The 19,309-nt window shown below is 39.2% G+C and overlaps 1 protein-coding gene across 1 annotated transcript in view; it reads left to right on the top strand.

The window, feature by feature from the left end:
- Positions 1–5,128: 5,128 nt before the first annotated feature.
- NUBP1 (NUBP iron-sulfur cluster assembly factor 1, cytosolic) overlaps positions 5,129–19,309 on the top strand; it is a 93,567-nt gene continuing 79,386 nt past the window's right edge. Inside the window, exon 1 of the mRNA XM_054212349.1 lies at positions 5,129–5,163. The gene's annotated coding sequence lies outside the window, so the exon portion shown is untranslated. The remainder of the gene's footprint in view (positions 5,164–19,309) is intronic.

Here is a 19,309-nt window from a genome sequence, read left to right as displayed (position 1 = left end):
AAGACATTAAACAGCATTAGTGTCAATATTGTCCCCTGAAAGACGCCACAGGTCACCAGCTGCCAATTGGACATTGCAGCACAGGTTACAAACCTTTGAGCCTGGCAATTCAGCCAATTTTCCAACCATTGTATCGCCCACTTACCCAGTCTATATCTCACACTGTGGTGATGATATCATTAACGATATCATCAAACCATCGGGACAAGGCATTTGGGGGCTCCGGTCATGAAGGAGCCTTTCTCTTCCAATAGTTGTGTCATTCATTCCTGATTAGTTTTATTTTACTTCCTGTCTACTCCATTTCTTGTGTTTGAATATAGGATGGTTACAGCTATTAGACCTGGTGACATGCATTATACCTGTAAACAGTAGCAAATGGGTTTATATAAAGAGTTTGTATAAGGAGCTTGTATAAGAAGACCTAACAAACCTGATCTCTTTCTTTTGCGGTTGATTTTATACTACAAAGTTTTCGGGAAGACACTTCTAGTTTTGCATCTGAATTAGAAGAATGGAAGACTGAATATAATGGCTTTATTTAGCAAGCTTAGACCTGTTTTTTCAGTACCAGCAGATGCCTTATATATTCCTTAAGATGTGAGGTGAGTTAAAGTCCCATAAGACAGTGAACTCTCACATATCTATTCTTCTCTAATGTCCAAAATTAGACCTGTTTGAAACACCTGATATTTTCCTTAGGATTTTTTTCCTGGAGATGGTTGTATATAGATGAGTGAGAGAATAACCCTTTCATTGCAATTAGCCCATTATATTTTTTTGAAAGTGCTGATCTAATAAGAAGATTGCAGGTTGTTAGATTTCTCTTAGTTTCTGTCTTCCAGCAGGATGGATCCTGAATTACCCCAGTCATCGCTTCCTCTGGCTGCAAAAAACCCCAGTGTTTGAGAGTGAACGTAGTCCTGTTTGAGCTGTGGTTTTTATATATTAGTTTTTCACATGAAGAGGCAATAGTTGCCAAATACTTAGGGAGGAGTAGAATGGACTTCAAAGCATTCTTTAAAAAGCACTGATGGGAGAAACCTCATATGTTTCTTCCATCAGTACCTACCAGGTACTGTAGCAGGGGGAAAATTAGCATGCAGCTTTAGGTAATTGAAAGGTCAATTTATATATGAGCTGTCGTCCACAGAGCTTCCCATGCTGCAGCTTTTATCCTTCCATTGTTTGTCACCTCTGCTTAACATAAGGTCTAACAAGCAAAAAAGCTTTGCAGAAATTCTAAAGTGAGACTCATATTTTGTTTATTTAAAGTTAAAAATTCTTACAGAAAATTCTATAAAATAGGGCCTGCAGAGTTCAAAGGTCACATGAAACACAACAGTAAATTCTCAGCATTGGAAATTTTGGAAATCTGGAGCTGAGATTCCTAAACTGCTTGCTTGGGAAGCATCCATGCCTTGTCATGTGATGCACATGGTGTTAGAGACAGAGAGACAGGAATACCATTCAATTTACCATAAATATGTATTATGTCTTTTGGAGCAAAATCACACTCCGCTAACACTCAAAATCCAGGTGCATATATTTCTTCCCGCCTGTGGACCCTAGCAAGTATGCTCTAGAACGATTCCACTGTTGAACAGCTCTGTGAGGGGAGGAATGGAGAAAACAATGAGAAAGTAGATCCTCTCTCATGGTTCTTTAAACGTCCATACAAGGGGAGCTGCCATGCCCAATGTAGAACATCATTTCATTAGTCACCCTAAAAACCACTGAGGCACATCAAGGCTCTCACAGCTTTGTCCCCCTTCTCCTTCCCCTCTGCAGGTGTTAGAGGGTTCTTTGCTTTCATCCCTGAGAGCCCTGGTGTACTCATAAAAAGTGTCTCAGATCTTTACAAACCATAGTGTGTCCTTGGTAAACAACCTTACTCACATACCCCATCCCCCTCCAGCCTTGGGAACATTTCCTTCTCCCCTTCAAAGGAACGTGGTGAGATTAAGTAAGAGCAGCAGCTTTCCAACAGTCCTTAACTCCTTGAGAACTGAAGTCCATGAGCCTAGAACAAGGAGGTTGTAAGGAGTTCTGACAAACTTATGAGATCTTGAGACATCTGAAGACACCTCCTTTTTCTCATTCCCTCATCTCAGTTAGAGTAATTCACTACCTCTTATTCCACTGTCATCCTCCAGACCAAAAGGTGCGCGAGTCAGAAAATACTGCTGAAAACAAATGCCTTTCATTAGCTGCAGTAAGGCTTTGCTGAAACATGTGAAAGATTTGGGCATAAACGGCACAATGTGTCAGGGAGCTATGTTCCATGGTTTATACAGCAAACATATACAGGATATATTAATTAAATTTTTTGTTCACCATGCTGATCTGCAGGACCTGCAGATCTGTGGAGATGACAATAAATGAAAAGGAAGAGCTTACTCTTCTTTTCTTTGCTGATCTTTTGTCTTCCCCCCTCTTGGAAATGCTTTTTTTTTGATATTAATGTTGTAATTACTTTAAGAAAACCAATAAAAATTTCTGGCAAAAACTAGCCAAGACAAACTGCAGTGCTGCCCCTGGAAATGTTATTACTGGATCAGACAAAACTGTTTGCCAGTGCAGTGATCTCATTATGAGAACTTTTTAAAAGCAGTATTTAAAAATATGGTTATGGATGATGGTAGCAAAAGCATTGAGTTCAGGGGCCTCCTTGAGTCAGGAGGGTATTTTGATGCTAGTGGGTCACATCTCTTTAGCCCATTTGCAGAGTTTTTCTATCTAGTCAAAGGTTGTATGGATAATGGTAAATTAAAAATTAGCTCCGTAACTGGATCTAGGTATTAAAATTCTTTAATGTTAGGATCTAACAACCCTAGCTTTGTTTGGAAAAAGGAAGGAAATAAATTGGCAAGGACTAAAGGCAAGCTGCAACAAAAAATAAATTGTGGAGCCTCTGAAGTACAGTACAGCATGTCAAGGACTTAAAACATTACAAATAAGCCTGTACATTGCTTACCATCCTGCCAAAACAATTGCAATAGCAACCCAGCCCTCTAAACATATAGCTTTACAAATCAAATGCATTAAGAAAACAACTTGTAACCAGTCACTCTGCTAGAGATACAAACAAAGGAGACTAAATCCTGTTATTAAGGAGGGGTAATAAGGACTTGGCCACAGAAAACTTACCATTGTTTGAAATCTGCAGCAGTGTGTGGTTGAAATGGCAGGACTAGGATTTCATTGTACAAACAAAATCCAAAACAAGGTCAAAGTGCCCTACAAGAAGAAACTATTTTGAAAAGTAGCCACTTGTACTGCTTAGAGAAGGAATATATTTTGTCGCTTTGGTTACTGATCTTGTCATCCAAAAAAGCACAAATCTTTAATCATTAAGAATAAATTAGAAAATATGCCTGTTTGCTCCCCCAAGAGAACTGCTCACTCTCAGCACGTTTCAAATAACATCAAATCTTTAGAACGTAAGGAATTAATAAATCACATTTTCATCTAATCTGTACAGTAAAATAAGCTACTTAGCATTTTTATTTCATACTAGTGTCTAAACACACAAGGAGGCTTACCCATTTGCAGCAAAAGGTGAATGACAAACAGCTCCACCAGTGAGGACGCTGTCTTTCTGTATGACCCTGTTCTGCAAAACACATGTACAGAAACAGCTCTGGACTCTGACCCATCTATACGATGGTTCTGCTGCCCTCCCTGCAGAGCAAACCACAGCATTCCTGCAGCTTTCTCATTTAAATAGCAAGCCTGCTGTGCAGATACACTTGTCTCCATATAAATTTGTCCACATGTATACATGCACACTTCCAAATATGTACATATAAAAATTCAGATCCAGGAACTGGGTCATCTGAAAAGAATTTTTGGATTAGCATGCTTTCTGACGACCAGCACACACTACAGAGGGTCTTATTTTGTACACCATTTGGAAATTCATCATCTTTGTTTATTATTCTGATATGTCTCCATGCATGTAAAGTGTTACCTCCTTCTAAGGCTGTCTATTAGAAGAACCCAATATTGCTATTTCTAATGAATTCTTATGTAAGTTTAAATAACTGAATCTCACAGGAAGAGCATTGCAGAAAAGAGAAAAAATCAGCCTTTACAGATTTTAACACTTGCTGAAGTCAATGGAATTCAAATTTAACTCTTCATGGGAGCATTGGGGTGCTGCATGACAGACGTGGCAATGAACCAGATTCTGCCTGCAGATATGCATTTTTTAATGTCATTGACTGAAGCGGATGTTGCCACAGGCAGGATTTGGACCTGTATACTCTTAAAGCGGAAATTGTTTTCATAGTGATTGCAAGTATTAATACTAAATGGGCGAAGCATGAGCCCTATCATTAATAAGAGCTATGTTTTTAGTAAATTATAGGCAATTTTAATAAAAAACATAAATTAGAAGTATTAACGAATCTTACAAATTTTACATTTTAACTCCTGCTACATGAATAGTGCATAAGGGTATCAGGAAACAGCAGTGTGTTGTAACTCTTGCAACATTATGAGGAGCCTCAAGGCATTTAGTGTTTTCTCCGATAGTCATAGAAATATGAGAAAGCCTTTTACCCTCATATTAAAAAGAAGGGGAAGAAAATATATTTGTCATCTGAAGGAAGCCTAAAATTCATTTTTTGAAACCTATCATTTTTTAGGCCAATGATAAAATGTATCGTGACCTGACTCGTGGTTTTTGAATGTAGGTACTTGCCAATACTGAGATGTTATCCTGTCTTTGTCCAAATGATATTCATAATTCCACAAAAATATTAATAATTTCACAAAGGAGGTGAAGCTGTATTGTAATAGCTAGGACTTGTATGTGTATTCTAATTTTAAGTAAACTTCGGGAATGTTTCAGCATTGCAGCACGCTGTAAAAGTCAGGTTGCTATAAAGGGAATGAACAAGATATACTGATTAGTTCAAACCAAAAGACTGTTAATAAATGGAAGAAGATTTGAAGCTGAGCAGGAAAGTACTAATGAGAGAGTTAGGTCTGTCTGTACCAGGCTTGTGGATCTCGGTGTGTACAGCCCTCCTCCCTTTTCCCTCTGACCCGCTCCCTGTTTCCACAGGAAGGAAACACACACACATAAGTCAAAAGGACATCTAAGTGTGCTCCACCAGGATGGCCACTTCTCCAGGACTGACATCTGCCCTTCAGGTAATGAATTAGCTGGGCAATTTGAACAGCATCATTGGGAGTAAACTGGACAGTGGTAGGATTTAGATCAAGAAGCAGGTCTTTGTTGAAGGCAGGAGTAGCATTATAAATTTTAAGTAGAAATTATTAAAGCTGTATTTTAATTTTCAATTTATAAGAGACAGTATCATTAGGATGTTCAGGAAGTGAGATTAGGCAGTGTGTGGGATCTGTGTGAATAAGTTTTAGATAACTGAAGAGACATCACGTACGCGCCTACAAAAGATGGGGAGAGCAACAGATAAAGGCATAATCTGGTGTTTTGTGTAGAAGCAGAAAGATTTCAGTGAGATGGTTGATTTGTGTGACTTGTGCAGTAGCTGTGTTCGCGACTTGGCTTTTTAACCTGATCTGCGCATACTTGTGTTAAGAAAGAGGGAGATGTATTTGTCTAGCAAAGAGGAGAGCAAACTTAGCTAAGCTGAATTTCACCACTGATGGGCGGTGAAGTCTCCTCTGGAACCAAGTGCACCTCTGGGAAAATTGTGTCTTTCTCCCCCCACACCCACCCTGTTCCAGGACTTGAACACTTGTAACTGTTCCCGTGCCAGGCAAATGTCATCCACCACACAGTTGGATCCACTTCTTTACTTCTTGCATTTATCCTGCGATCAGTCTAGACTTGTCTAGCATTGCTTTGCATTCCTGGCAGTTTTAAGGAAACATATGTCTTGTTGGCTGCATGTGGGCTGCTTGGATTGAACGAGCTGTGGCTGGAGTGCCCAGGCTGGCCTGTTTTCGGAAAACCACAGCAGCTTCATCTCTTTTCCTTTTAAGAATTCCATCTAAACTGTGTTGTGTTCTTTTCTCTGTGGTTAAAACGTCATGTAGGATGCTATTTACAATCCTACGTGTGGAAAAGCATATTTTCATATCACATCTAGCCTTGCGGTTCTTCCTGTCTCACTTAAACTGAGGGACTAATGGCTACTAAGATTCAAGGAGGGGCACTAAGTATTGACAGAATCTGTATCTCATTTTTGTTCCTGCACAAAACTGGTTTGTAGGTATGTATTCATAAAGATTGAACGGCAGATAAAATCCAAAATATTTCAGAAGGAAAGGAATAACAGGAGTTCACGTGAGGTTTTGCAACTTATTTCCACATGAATAATGTAAATCACATGGTCTGTTTAGCCTGCAGAGTAACCAAAGGGGTCAAGTGCATCTCTTGAACCTGTCCTGAAGGTAAAAAGCTTGGTAAAAGAGCATTTGCAGCAATGATCAGAAGACTCAAAATCAGATGATGATGATCATGATGATGATAATTATATTTTGAGATTGGGCAGATAACCAGCCTTCCCTCCTGGGGAGCTCATTGAACAATGTAGGGGGTTTTGGAGTTTGCTTCTCTTCTGTGGTAAATTATTCTGTTGACTAGAACACAAGTTCAAGGCTGCTGGGCCTTTGCTTGCGTTACTCTTCTCATAAAGCTTAGCTGGTGACTTCACTTCTTACCCATGAAATGGACTTTATACTTACCTGCCATCCAGACTTGATTGAAGCTTCATCAGCCCATGTATGAAGAATTCTATGAACCTTTCAAGACAGTGGTTGTGATTATTTCCATAGATCTGATATGGTTCCTGTTGTATTTTTGCATTACTTTCATGGTGATCTGAGATTCACTTGCATCTGAAGAATGATAGAGTCAGAAAAATGTTGGTAGACTGAGAGAAGCTTGCCTAGCTAAGTATTTAAATCCTCCAAGGACAGAAATCCCACCACCTGTATGTCAGCCTGGCTCAGTGCTGCACTACCCTCCTGGTAAAAAAGGTTTTCCTAACCTCCAGTCTGAATCCTCAGAGCTGAAATCTGTGGTCATTGCCTTTGCTATATTGTCTAGCACTACAGAGGAGAGTTTGGCTCTTATGTCTTCACATATCTCTTTCAAACAGTTGTAGGCAGTCATTAGAATTCCTATTAGTCTCCTTTTTGCCAGCCTAAACAAATACTTTCTTTGTAGGACATGTGCAAAATTTCCTGCAGAGTACAGAATTAAACCAGCAAGGAGAGAATAAGCAGGAAAGCCAGATGAGAGCGGGGTGCCAGAGTGGCTGCATCTGGTGGGTAGCACTGCGCCACCCGCAAGGGAGAGGCGCGTGATGCTTTGCTATCTACAGTTCACCAGAGGGTATCAGGTATTGAGCCTGACAAGGATTTTCTTAGCAATGACTTTTTTTAATGATCTAAGGATGTATTTATCTCATTATTTCCCTACTTATTCAGGTTTTAGACATAGGTAAGTGAATCATATACATATCAGAAAGCTGAAAATTCTAAAAATGACATCTGGTCATAAAATGTGAATAGTACGTGTCTAACCATTCCTTACTATTTCTACTTGAATGTGTTCACATGTGCACAGATTACCCTAGGAATAAAGATCTGTGAGCATGCAGGGCCCATGTTCTGGAGACCTCTATGTGAAGAGAAGAATATCCAATATATAATCAACCAGTCAGGATATATGATAATTTACATTTTTGTATAACCTACAGTTTATCTTAGGAATGAAGAAACTATGGCCCTCAACAGCACAAGAGCAACAAGATTATCTTGCTCCCAGTTATGTCTAAATTAATAATTTAAAGCTCTGTGTTTCTTTATGTATGTAATAGTATGCATTTGGAAATTGTTCCCTGTGGCACAGGGCCATATGTTAGCGTGAATGCACTAGAAAAAAGTTACACGTGAGCTGTTTGGCTTGGTCTCTTTTTAGCTGAAGCTGTCACTGCATCAGTGGGAGAGAATATTTACGTTTTATTAAAGCTCACAGGTTTTAATTGCTCTTGCTTTGTCCCTATGCCATTATGGTTGGCAATACATATAATTCGGTAAATGAGAGTGTGTACCCTAATCTAAGAGCAAAATTATTTTCTTAAACACAGCACAGAGCAAGGGGGAGTTAAGAATATAGGTGAGATAATATACTGGAATTGATCTGATGCCAAGGGATATATAAATAATATAAACTAGTATAAACTGTACAATATATAAACTAATATAAACTGTAAGTTATTTTTCCAGTATGTTCTAATGATAAACTTACAGAAACACCTTCAATGAAACTTACAGAAACAGAAACACCTTTAATGATGTTTTGGCGTGGAACTGTCTGTACTCCTTGAATCTCGCAACATTCAACGTGAAAAGTGCAATGGAATAAGTAGAGCTCGTAAGTACCAGCTGTTTTTGTTGGAAAACACTGACAAATCTTTTCCTCTATGCTCTAATGAACTTTCATTTACCAAGAGCATAGTCCTAAATATCAGTCAGTAGTTTTTCTTCCTATACCTCCATCATTTTGGACTGAGAAGTGTCCATCTGCCATTTTGTTTAAAGAGCAAACAGTGGAGCAGTCTGCAATGTAGTATGCGTTTAGTTTAAATGTACAGGAAGGGTGTTGAACTTCTTTAGGGTCTCTCATTTTCAGCCTTTGGTTGATAACAGTAATCCCTCTTTGAGGAGATTTATTGCTTAGCAAACATGTTTCAGTACATTAATGATCTACAAATTATGAAGTCACTAAATGCATAGACACTATCTCAGGCCACTCACAGTAGGGCTTGTAAGAGTTGGACTTTTAGTTGAGTATAAAAGAATGCCTTTTTTAAAGAAACCTGTACAAATCTGTGTTAAGTTTTTAATTGCTTGCAGTGCCCTTCCATGGTAACCTTTGTCCGCCAAGAAGTCTGTTAAAGCAGCTCTTTAATTATTTATCCGGTGCATCTACTATATCCATAGTTTTTTCCCCTCTTCATCCTGGAGGGTTGCAAGGAAAGAAGAGCACGGAGTGGAATTTTTCTCTAGATAGCAAGACTGCGTAATACCTAGTCTGCTGTTGTGCCTGCCAACTGCTGTCAGACAGAACTGCATTGTTAAGCAGAAGTTGGAAGAGATTAGACAATACAGGGAATAAATAATAAAGTGGGACATGGAATAGTTTCTTCCCCCCTCCCCCCCCCGCCCCCCCGGTAATTTCCACTTTCTGCCCTTGTACTAGAGAAATAAACATAGAGGATGTTTTCGACATGTCACACATTATCCATCTCCTCCTTTATTCCACTGAAGGAGATAAGGCTGGTCTGCATACACAGACTGAAAGGAAGAGTACTGCTGGAAAATCAGACTCTGTTGGCATTCAATCTGGTCATTAATAGTGCAATAAATATAAAAATTTAAAATATTTGGGTATCATATGGTAAAATGCCTGTAGCAATGCTATTAATGTACTACCAGTTATGCTACAGTTACTACTACGACAGTTCATTTAACCTTCAAAAGGCCAAAGTTCTTCCCATTCCAAAGCTGAAGAGGTTATATCACTTTCAAAGCTTTAGCTATTTTGTAATACTTATTTTAGAACTGTGGATATTGCTATTAATAGAATCATCTCACCCATTTCTGAGTCCGGTGAAGCAATAAACATCAGTGATGTTTTGTGACAGTGAGTCAACTATGCACTGCTGAAAGGTGCTACTTTTTCCAGCTCTGAATTTGGCACCTCTTCTAAAGTGAATATTCAGTACTCATAATGCAAGAAATATTTCTGAAGTACATTAGCTATGTAACTCACTGGTTTGTTTACTTTTATTCTGTAATGTCTTATTCATCTTTTGATGAGCTAGACTCATTCTTTTCAAGTGTCCTCATTCAAGATGTTTCCTGTGCTTTGACTTTTGTTACCTATCTCTACATTTCTTCTTTCTGAGAGCTTTTACTAGGTAACAAAATCTGGAGTCAAATGATTGTGCGGAGTCTTTCAGCCAGTCAGCCAATAACCTAAAAAAGGGGTTTTTTTCCCTCTCTCCTGAACTAGCAGCAGATTTTCATGCAGATAAATGTGTATCTGCTTGAGAGACAGGCACTTAATTCAAATAAGATTTTTTCCTTTTTAACTCTTCGGCCTGTTACTTAACCGTTCTCTTCCTTCTAGTTTCCTCTTTAAGACAAAAATGTTTTGCCTGGAAACTCTGCACTTTATACATACCTCTACCAGTTAGTGTTGTCTGTGAATCTGCATCTTCACAAGTTACTAACCTTTGTCAAAAATCTTTGGGCCCTTTGAGCAGACACACTGTAGGTAATCAGTATTGGGTCATGCTTTGTTTCTCGATTTTCTGGCACTTGTAGACCATCTCCATGTCCACAGCAGATCCTTGGATTTTCTTCAAATCTTATTCTCCATTTTTTCCTAATGCCTTCTCTTTCTAGTTTATAAGTGTACTTTTCAGTACTGCCGATGTACTGTGGGTGAATGTAACTTGAAATTCACACATTTGCGAGTCTCCACTGGCTATTCAGCAGTATCATAATTAATGTGAATTTGTGAATTAAAATTGAATCTTACCATCAAGGTCTGGATAAGCTTGCTGTTATCATCTCCTTGGAAATGGGTGAAGGCTTTTCAAGTGGTGTTTTGTGAAAGAGCTCGAAGTGTTAATTGTAACAGTTTCAAAAGATTAGGGCTGTGATAAAACATCTTTGACCAATCTAGAGTACTAGTTAGCTACTTCGGTATTTTGTAATACTAGTTTTGTTGGGCTGGAGCAGTGTCTACCTTTCTGATTCTTTTTCCCTCAGTAAGTAATATTAATGTCAACAAGTGGCTCTGCAACAAAGGTAGGAATGTCTAGATCTTTTATCTAAGAAGAGGTAAATCTTCTGTAAGCTAGAGATGGAGCTGTAACTTTTACAGCTGTGTCTAGGCTAACTGAACCAGGTACTTGGGGTACAGGGAAAGATAATAACGATAGCATACAAGATGGGCTATTTAAGTTAGCTCTGGACCTGGGATATTGAGTACTTGGTGTTTGAAATTTGAGCAGGTGCTGTTCCTATGCTATCAGGGTACCCCAGCTGCATAGTATAAATCTATCTGGGCACAGTTAGGTGAGTTGCAGGCTGGGAGGAAGAGAATCTTGGTGTCTGTTGCCTGAGTTGATCAGAGGCATTTTGATAAAGTAAGTGAATGTTTGTTTTTCTTTTTTTCTCCTTTCTGTTGGTCTCATATGGTGAATGCTGGCGAGTCAGGGATATGATGATAATGTTCTATTAGATACGAAGCTTGTGTGAAGTGTGCTTGCTTATATATTTAGAAGTAGATATTTCCTTTCCTCTCATTAGGAAAAAGATCATCCCAACCATGATGAATACTTTCCAAACAAGTGATGAAAGAGCCACGTTCAGAAGCTTTTTCATCTGGGAACCCAGTCATCTTCAGTTTTGTGGTAACTTGGCCATTTGTTGCGTTTATGTTCTACTCATCAACTAATTCACTGAAGTCAAATTGGAAATTTGGCATCTGTCATCTTACAACGTTTGTGATGCAGTACAGTATGAAAAAACAGTGGTTTTTACCTGTTAGAGGAAGTACCCCAACTTCCCCCTGAAAGAATCCACTTTATAACACAGTTAGGATATTTAAAATATAATCTTATTTTTCCTAGAACAGTTATAGGCATATATAAATTCACACTTTCACAGAAGTGAGAGGGTGGAGAAAGCTACACCTTGAACAAATGCATGTCATATGCTATTAATTTCTGGAGAGCTTTGTTGGTTGGCTTGAGGCAATAGAGAACAGTGTCTAAATGTTAAAAAGCGTCAGGTATTTGGAAGGATGGTGACAAGCAATCCCCAAAAATATTATACCTGAGAAAATTCCTCTTAAAGGAGGAGAATAGAATATTTCCTGTGTGTTTGTAACTTCTGTAAGGCTGTGGTCCCTGAAATTCTGCTTTTTCCAGGATTGGGTTGTTGGTTGGTTGATTCCCTAGCCAAAAGGAAGGAAGGGAGGGAATATTCTTTGCTTTCTTATCCTTCTATTTACTTGAAAGGTACAATCTCTTTTCATATTTTCTCAATTGTTCTGTTTTTTTCCTCCTTACAGACAGGACAAATTAGCTTGTTTCTTAGTCTCCCACAACCTTGTAGGACTGCTCTAGTCGCAGTGCAGTGCTGCTTTGCAGAAGGTGTGGGAAGGTAAAGGTCTTGTCCTTAGCAGCCTTTTATGTATGTGGAAGCTATTGTAGTTAGTAGATCAAAACAGACCAGTTGTTGTGAAAATATGGACCTAACAACACTTTGTAGGTGCAAATGGTTGTGGGTTTGGTGGGATGTAGTAACATTCTGTAATCAGCATTGAAATTGTTTGAGTTCAAAAGCTGTATGGGATTTCTGAATTGTTCCTGAAAGAATATGTGAAGTCTCCTGGGATGAGTCATTTATCCAGTGTGTTCTCATCTGAGTGTTTCCTCATTAGGCTCATCCATTGATGTTGTCTTAGGTTTCTTCATTTCGTTCAGGATGGCGTTGCAGAAGTTCCTGGGGAGCTTTTTACCACATCTTAAGAAAATGCTGCATTGGCTCTCAGTTTCCAAACTTCTGTTTCTAGGTGCATTTCTCTGTTCTGTTTTAACAGGCTTTGTCTGGTTTGAACTGAATGGAGACTGGATTTTTGTGTGTCGGTTCCTCCCAGTGGGCCTCTGGTCAGAGTTGCTTCCATCTGTTCTTGGGCACATGTGTCTAACGCTGCAATACCTGCTCTGCCTGAGAGGCTGCTGTCCCAGAGCGGTACCTCCAGTCGTCATCCCAAAGGGGATCAGTTCCTCTCCTGCTTCACCCACATGTCCCGTTTTGCCACATGACCAACTCCTGTTCAAGCTCCGATGTGGCTTAGGTGGAAGCTAATGCTGCCCATTCAATAAAGAAGCTCTGCTGAGTATTTTGTTTTAAAGATCTAATTAGAATTAAGTGTAGCTGGTATTCTGCCTTCACTATGAACAGGCTTGACTCAAGCCAGTAAGACCAGCTTCCTTTTTAAGCCCCAGAAGGACACAAATATGAAAGATCCTAGAGCAGCATCAAGTTTCTTCAAATATTCACTTTCCTTACATGTTCTAGCACTCTTCTGAAACAGGCTGTTTCCTTGCGTGAGAAGAGCGGAATTCATTCTAGTCAATGTGTTAGAAAGACAGTACTGAAGTTCAAAAAGACCTGGAGTCTTTGAGAACTTTGAGCCTTTATGTTACTTAAGTCTTTGGAATGAACCATATCAAGCACTTTATTCACCTCTCATTGGTTGCCTATTTCATAGCCTCTTAAATTATAATTGAAAAAATTCCTGTATTTTTTCCTCATTATTCCTTTATTAATTATGCACAAACTTGCTGCCACTATAGTGGCTTATTCTCCCAATTTCTCCATACGTTTACAGTAATAATACATAGCCATCCTCATTTAATTGCAAGAGAACATATTGAGCTCCTCTTGTGTTTCACCTGTAACATTTATCTAACTCCCCTTCCTCTCAGGTCTGCATAATTTAGTTGCTGACTGCTTGTCTCACTGGTTACAGCCCAGGAGCCAGGTGCTGCTCACAGCTGCTGAGCCAGCCCAGATGAACACCCTGAGACTGGCTCTGTGGACTGCCTGAGCTCTCTCTGCCTTTCTTGCTCAACCAGCTGCTGAGCTGGCCCTGGCAGCAGCCTCAGAGTAAACAAGAGGTGAAAAGGAACCTGCAGCCCTGGGGTAGGTATGAAAGAACAGGAGACAGCCAGTCCACTGAGGTACACAACGCTACTCATTTTCTCCAGTGAGGCTTTACTATAAACAAGGGGCTTCTCCTTGCTAGGACTGCTATCAGCACTTTAAAAACCAGCTTCATCTTTGGAGTTAGCTGCACTCACTGCTTGCTTCAGGCATTAACTTAATCAAAACATGCACAGCAAGAGCTCTTATCTCTTTTTTGCAAACCACAAGATACTGTACAGTGTCAGTTTAACTTCTTCAGCCCAAAGCATACTGCTGTATTTTAGCAAGGTGCACTTGCAAATAATTACTTACACCTGAGAACAAAAATTACTTCAGTTCCCTCAGGAAGTCAAAAGTGCAATACTTATTTAAAAAAGGAAAAAAAGTGCTTTAAAGAAAACATTTTTCGTGTACATAAGAGGTCATCTATGAGTGAAGGCTCTGAAGTTCTGAATCCAGATTCATGTGCATTTAAAATGCCATAAACTGCTCATGACATTCTGTACAAGATGATTCACTTCTTCCAACCACCTCAGTGTCGCACATATGGAATCTGTTTTATATTGTCTGCCAGTACTGCACTGTTTCATCCCCTTGTGTATATAAACCATGCTGAGTCTTGCAACCGTTCCTGTAATGTCCTTACATCTGCAGTGTTCCTCTCAGGAGAGAAGGCAAAGCTTTTCAATACTGTTACTTTTATCCAAATATGGGACTTAATAATATATATCATATATTAAACTTTATCGTGATAGCTACTACAAAGGCACAGATCATGTGATGCTGCATTAACTTGGTCAGTTTGACTTCAGAGTGCTTAGCATGTGATCCTAAAATTGTGTTGCCTTTTGAGATTGTAGGTTCTAGGTTGTCCCTTTTTTTAAGGCTAACAAGATTATATTTGAGCTCCTTAATCCCCTGCAAGTTTTGACAGTCACATTTGTAGAAGACAAAAGCTGCTTCCTGTTCTGCCTTAACTTTTCAGTGTTTGGCAAATGGGATTAAAGCTTTTACTTGCATCAAAACAAAAGTTTAAAATAATCAACTGTCAATAGACCTGTTGGCAGTCGTTCCAAAATATTCAAGATAGTTTATAGATTGCTCTGGCTGATTGGCAGTGCTTGCTGAATTCCTCAAGAGGGTGGAATTGGAACCAGACCTAGTGGGTGTGTCATGAGGAATGAGGAGGCTGTGTGGATGTGCATCTTCTCATTTCTTCTGACTTTTAACCCGGAACTACAGCTCTGTGTGTATGTCTGTACTCCAAGTGATAGCAGCACCAGCTTTCCAATTAAGCCTGTTTTTTCAAATCTTCCATGTGACTAGCTGTTGCAGTCTCCTTCCTCTGGCTTATGTTTGTGACAAATTAAGCGCTCCACACTTCTTGTAGCTTTGTCCAAACAGGGGAGTCACAAATATATGCCGTAAATTAAGGCATAGTGTAATGAAACAGCTCTTCAAATGTTGAGTCACTTGTGTTGAAAACATTGGGGACGGATTGAACTCCTTGAAGAGCCAGTGCTGGAGAGCCATTCCCTTGCCCTCCTCCCTCGCCTGCACCTAAAACCAGCCTGACAGGTGAGAAACAGGCTTTCTGGTGTGGTTTTTTTGCCTGCTTTGATAGTGCCTGCAGCTCTGCCAGGTGCAAGGTGTGGCTGCATGGGAGCTGAACTGCCTTCTGCTGAGGTGTTTATCTTTGCTGGGAAACCTGTGCTTACCAACCTTTAGTAGGGAATGTTGAGCTTAGATACTGTGCTGCAAGATGACCACCTGTGGTGAAAGCAGCCTCGTCCGCTGCTGTGGAGGGGTATCAGTTAATACTGAATAATCAAACCCATAATGGAAAAATAAGAATTTATCCCTTTGGAATTTGAATTGCTTGTTTTCTCCTAATGGCTAAGATGTAGGCTCCATTGGAATTTGAGAGAACAACATTCTCCACCCTTCCAAAAGCAGAATTATTACTTTGTGAACTTTCTATATTTTCACTGTTTTCTGCATATTCAGAATAAGTAGGGATGTGTTTGGGTTTGTTTTTTTTTTTTTAAATAAAAAAAAAAGGCAATAGCCTGCCTTGAAGGCCTCACTTCACAGGCCCATGCCCAGTAGTACAGCCAGCTGAAAAGCAATTCCACTGTATTAATCCCTGTACTAAAGTACTGCAGTAGCTTTACTGTTGAATGGGATATTTGCATGTGTCAGTAGATATTGGAATGCAAACTCTTATTTCATAAACAAATTCAGTTTTGATATAAACAAGTTTCCACATTTTGTTGTGTTAATGGGCTTAAGGACAGCAAACATCTTAATTTGTTTTTCTTTTTGCCATCCGGGGTTGTTTGTGTCCTATCCCTCACCCCCATCCTCTCCCAGTCTCTCCTTTCATCTCTCATGGAAGATAGTATTTCATAAGACTCAAAGTTTTCATTTAAGAAAAGAGAAAGAAAAGCAGTTTTGTCTGGCTCCTCAGAAGCATGAGGAAACCAGCCTTATAGGTTCATCCAGTAGATAAAGACATATAAAACACTCTTAGAAATGACTTTATGTAATGTGAAGAACTGCAGGGGCCTGTTTCTTTTGAAATCTTGCAGAATGCAGTATTGCCTTTCAGATCTTGACCTTGCAGTGGAATACTAGTATGGGCTCTTCTGGGGAATTTTCCTAATGGCTTTACCTAAAATGACTGCTTTACATAAAATACATAAGGGAAAATACTGACTTGTCAAAATTCAAATCATTCTGTGGGAAACAATAATTTTCTTGGGGTTTTTGACAGGGAAGGCTTCTTCTCAGTTGAACAAGAGATATTCCACTGTGTGTACCCCTTTCCATCGAATTTGGCTGTCCTTAAGTCTCTTCTCACAGTTCTGCTCGCAGCCTTGCTGGGTAACTCATATCGGGTTTTTATTCTCTCCAACTGAAGTAGTTTAACTTCTTATCCATGTTCAACATCCTTCAGGACAGAACTGGGACTGACTGTATGTAGTCTGCTTAGGCAACTCCCCTGGCTGAAATTCCTGCGGTGCCTTTCCTAGTGCATGCCAGCTATCTACCCTGGGAAGTGTTTGCCAATCATCTGGTGGTTGAATAGAGACAGGCTGAGGGTACTGATGAATCCAATTCATGTTTTATGTTACCTCTGAGCAGCCTGTCTCTGAGGCTGTTTACCCTTCTAGGTTGGATCAGCTATACATGTTTGTTTTCTCTCCTGTTCTTCACTTATTTTTTTTTTTTAAAAAAAAAGCTTAGTGACACGTGTTCCATCTGCATAGAGAAAAGGGTACTTAAATCATGTGACATCATGGGATGTAAAACTGTTTCCCTCTCTGAAGTGAGCATGATTCCCACCACCACTCCAGTCTTATGGAATTCAGTAGGATGCTATCAGAGTTTAAATCTGTGCTTTTGGACTCCATCACAGGATAAGAGGCATGAATACGCGGACTTTTTCTTACAGTGCTAGTTTTCAAGTTCATAAAGGTAAAATAGGTAGTACTGGTTTTCTCTTAATTGAAATTATGTAGTAGAACATGTTCAATAACTTAGGACTGTCTGATACTTTATGGCCTTCCAAGAAAGATGCAATCTGTTGGAATAGTTTGACTTGCTGTCAGGAGGACCTGCCAATGAGCTGTTTTATACATTTCAACATTTCCATTCTGCAGTTTTCCATAAAACGCTGGATTTTTTCCCCCTTTCTTGGATAAGTGTAAGTCACACACTTGAAATGAAACCAAAGCCTAAGGAGTATTAAAAGCTGACTGGAGCAGGAATGTCTGCATTCAGTTTGTTGCTTCCTGTTCTGATCATGAAATTTGAATCAGACTTGGTTTAAAGATAACAGCAGTCCCACAAATCAGTGTTTGGCGTAGCTACGTCTGCTAATGCTTCTTTGAAGAAGGGACCACTATAAAGTCTGTCTTCTAGGGCTTTTTAGTACAGTGAAGACACTTTGGTTGCCAAGGTCATAGTTCTTGCTCTACTCTTTCTTGTTTCCTGTTTTGAATCAAGCAAGTAGTGAAAAAGTTCTATGAAGCTCTCAAAACTCAGACTAAATGCTTTCTTTTTTCTGGGGAAAAGATGGTGAAGATATTAGTTTGAAAGAAAAAAAATGTATTCTTGCCTGCTGAGACTGACTTTTTGATTATACTGAAAAAAATAGCCTTAAGTAAAAAGACCTATTTTATGGTTATTTGATGTTAAAAATTCCATTGATTTGCTTAGCAAGATTCTTCTACTGCACTGTAAAATGCTTGTAATCAAAGACTTGGGAGGAGATTCTAAGGGAAAGCTGATATTTATCACAGAAGAGAATCCTAAAGAATGCTTTTTTTTTCCCCCCCTAGATCATAGGAATCTTTCTTGTAGGATAACTTTAAGAAAAAGTGACTCTGAATTCTGTGATGCTTGGCAAAATAGGAGTATAACTTCCTAAGGGCACACGAATAGGATTAAACCCAACATACCGTCCTCTCTAGGCATATGCGAAGACACTTGACTCACTAATTCTTCTGTTTCAGTACTTTCTTTGACAATAGAGTTAACAATTCTGAAACTTAGAATGAAAGATGAATTCGGGTATATTGAATTCTACTTTCAGAAACTTTGTACTTCTGCAGGGTAGGCATATGCTTCTATCTAAAAATCAGTCTGCCCTACTTGCTTTTGGACGAATTCTTGCAGCTGTCCTCCAATCACTATGACAAGTTTAACTCATGTTCTAGAATTGTTGCATTTGAACACTTACTGGCTGCAAATAAAAAGTTTTGTAGTGATAACCACAACAAACTTTATGAAGCCTTTATGCATATAGTGAAACACCAAGGCTCTTTCAGGTCAAGTCCTCCATTTTGCCAAAGCCAGTGACTGGGCTCCCATCTGTGTTGTGAAGGCAATGTTTGGTTTAGATTGTGTGTGACTGTTGAAGGACTGGCTTAAACAGCAGGTATGCAGTTCCTGAAGGAGGGAACAGCATTATCATCAAGACTCCTACTGGCTGGTTTCTAGGTAATAACTTCATAGCAAAAATTGTCTGTAATTACAGGAGAGCAAAGAATACTTCCTCATTGCTTGCCAAAGCTCCCTTAAAACTCTTCCCTCAAACTTAATACAGATATTTGTTCAAAAACGAAGCTTAATTTGAACCCACAGTGAAGAAACTTAAGCCGTGTGTAGCAGTGCCACCTAGTGTAGTCTGTCAGTCCTTGGTTTTCAGGGTTAACTGAATTTTACTCCTGTTGTGTCTTGAGTCTCATGTTTTGGGAAGATGACCATTAACTTCTTGTTGTAGAAAGTGGTAAAGATGATTCTCTTGAAATCTGGGCCAAAGTATCTTCTTGCATGAAACACACTCTTACCTGGTTGCTTGTTTCACTCTTCTTTGCAGAATTAATGGCAAAATATTCTGAAGTAATCCATGCGCAACAGTCTAATCCCATTTTGTCATGTTTACCTTTTAAAATGAAACGGGTAGGATGGAGCAGTGACTGGACAGTGCTCTTGCTCAAGGAATATCAGCTTGATAGTGCAGGTATTTATTGAGGTTTGATAATATTTTGTAAAATTATTA

This window comes from Rissa tridactyla, chromosome 8 (genome assembly GCF_028500815.1).
Source record: "Rissa tridactyla isolate bRisTri1 chromosome 8, bRisTri1.patW.cur.20221130, whole genome shotgun sequence".
NCBI lineage: Eukaryota > Metazoa > Chordata > Aves > Charadriiformes > Laridae > Rissa > Rissa tridactyla.
Note: the sequence above shows the minus strand (reverse complement) of the source record. Positions and strands in the feature narration are given on the sequence as shown.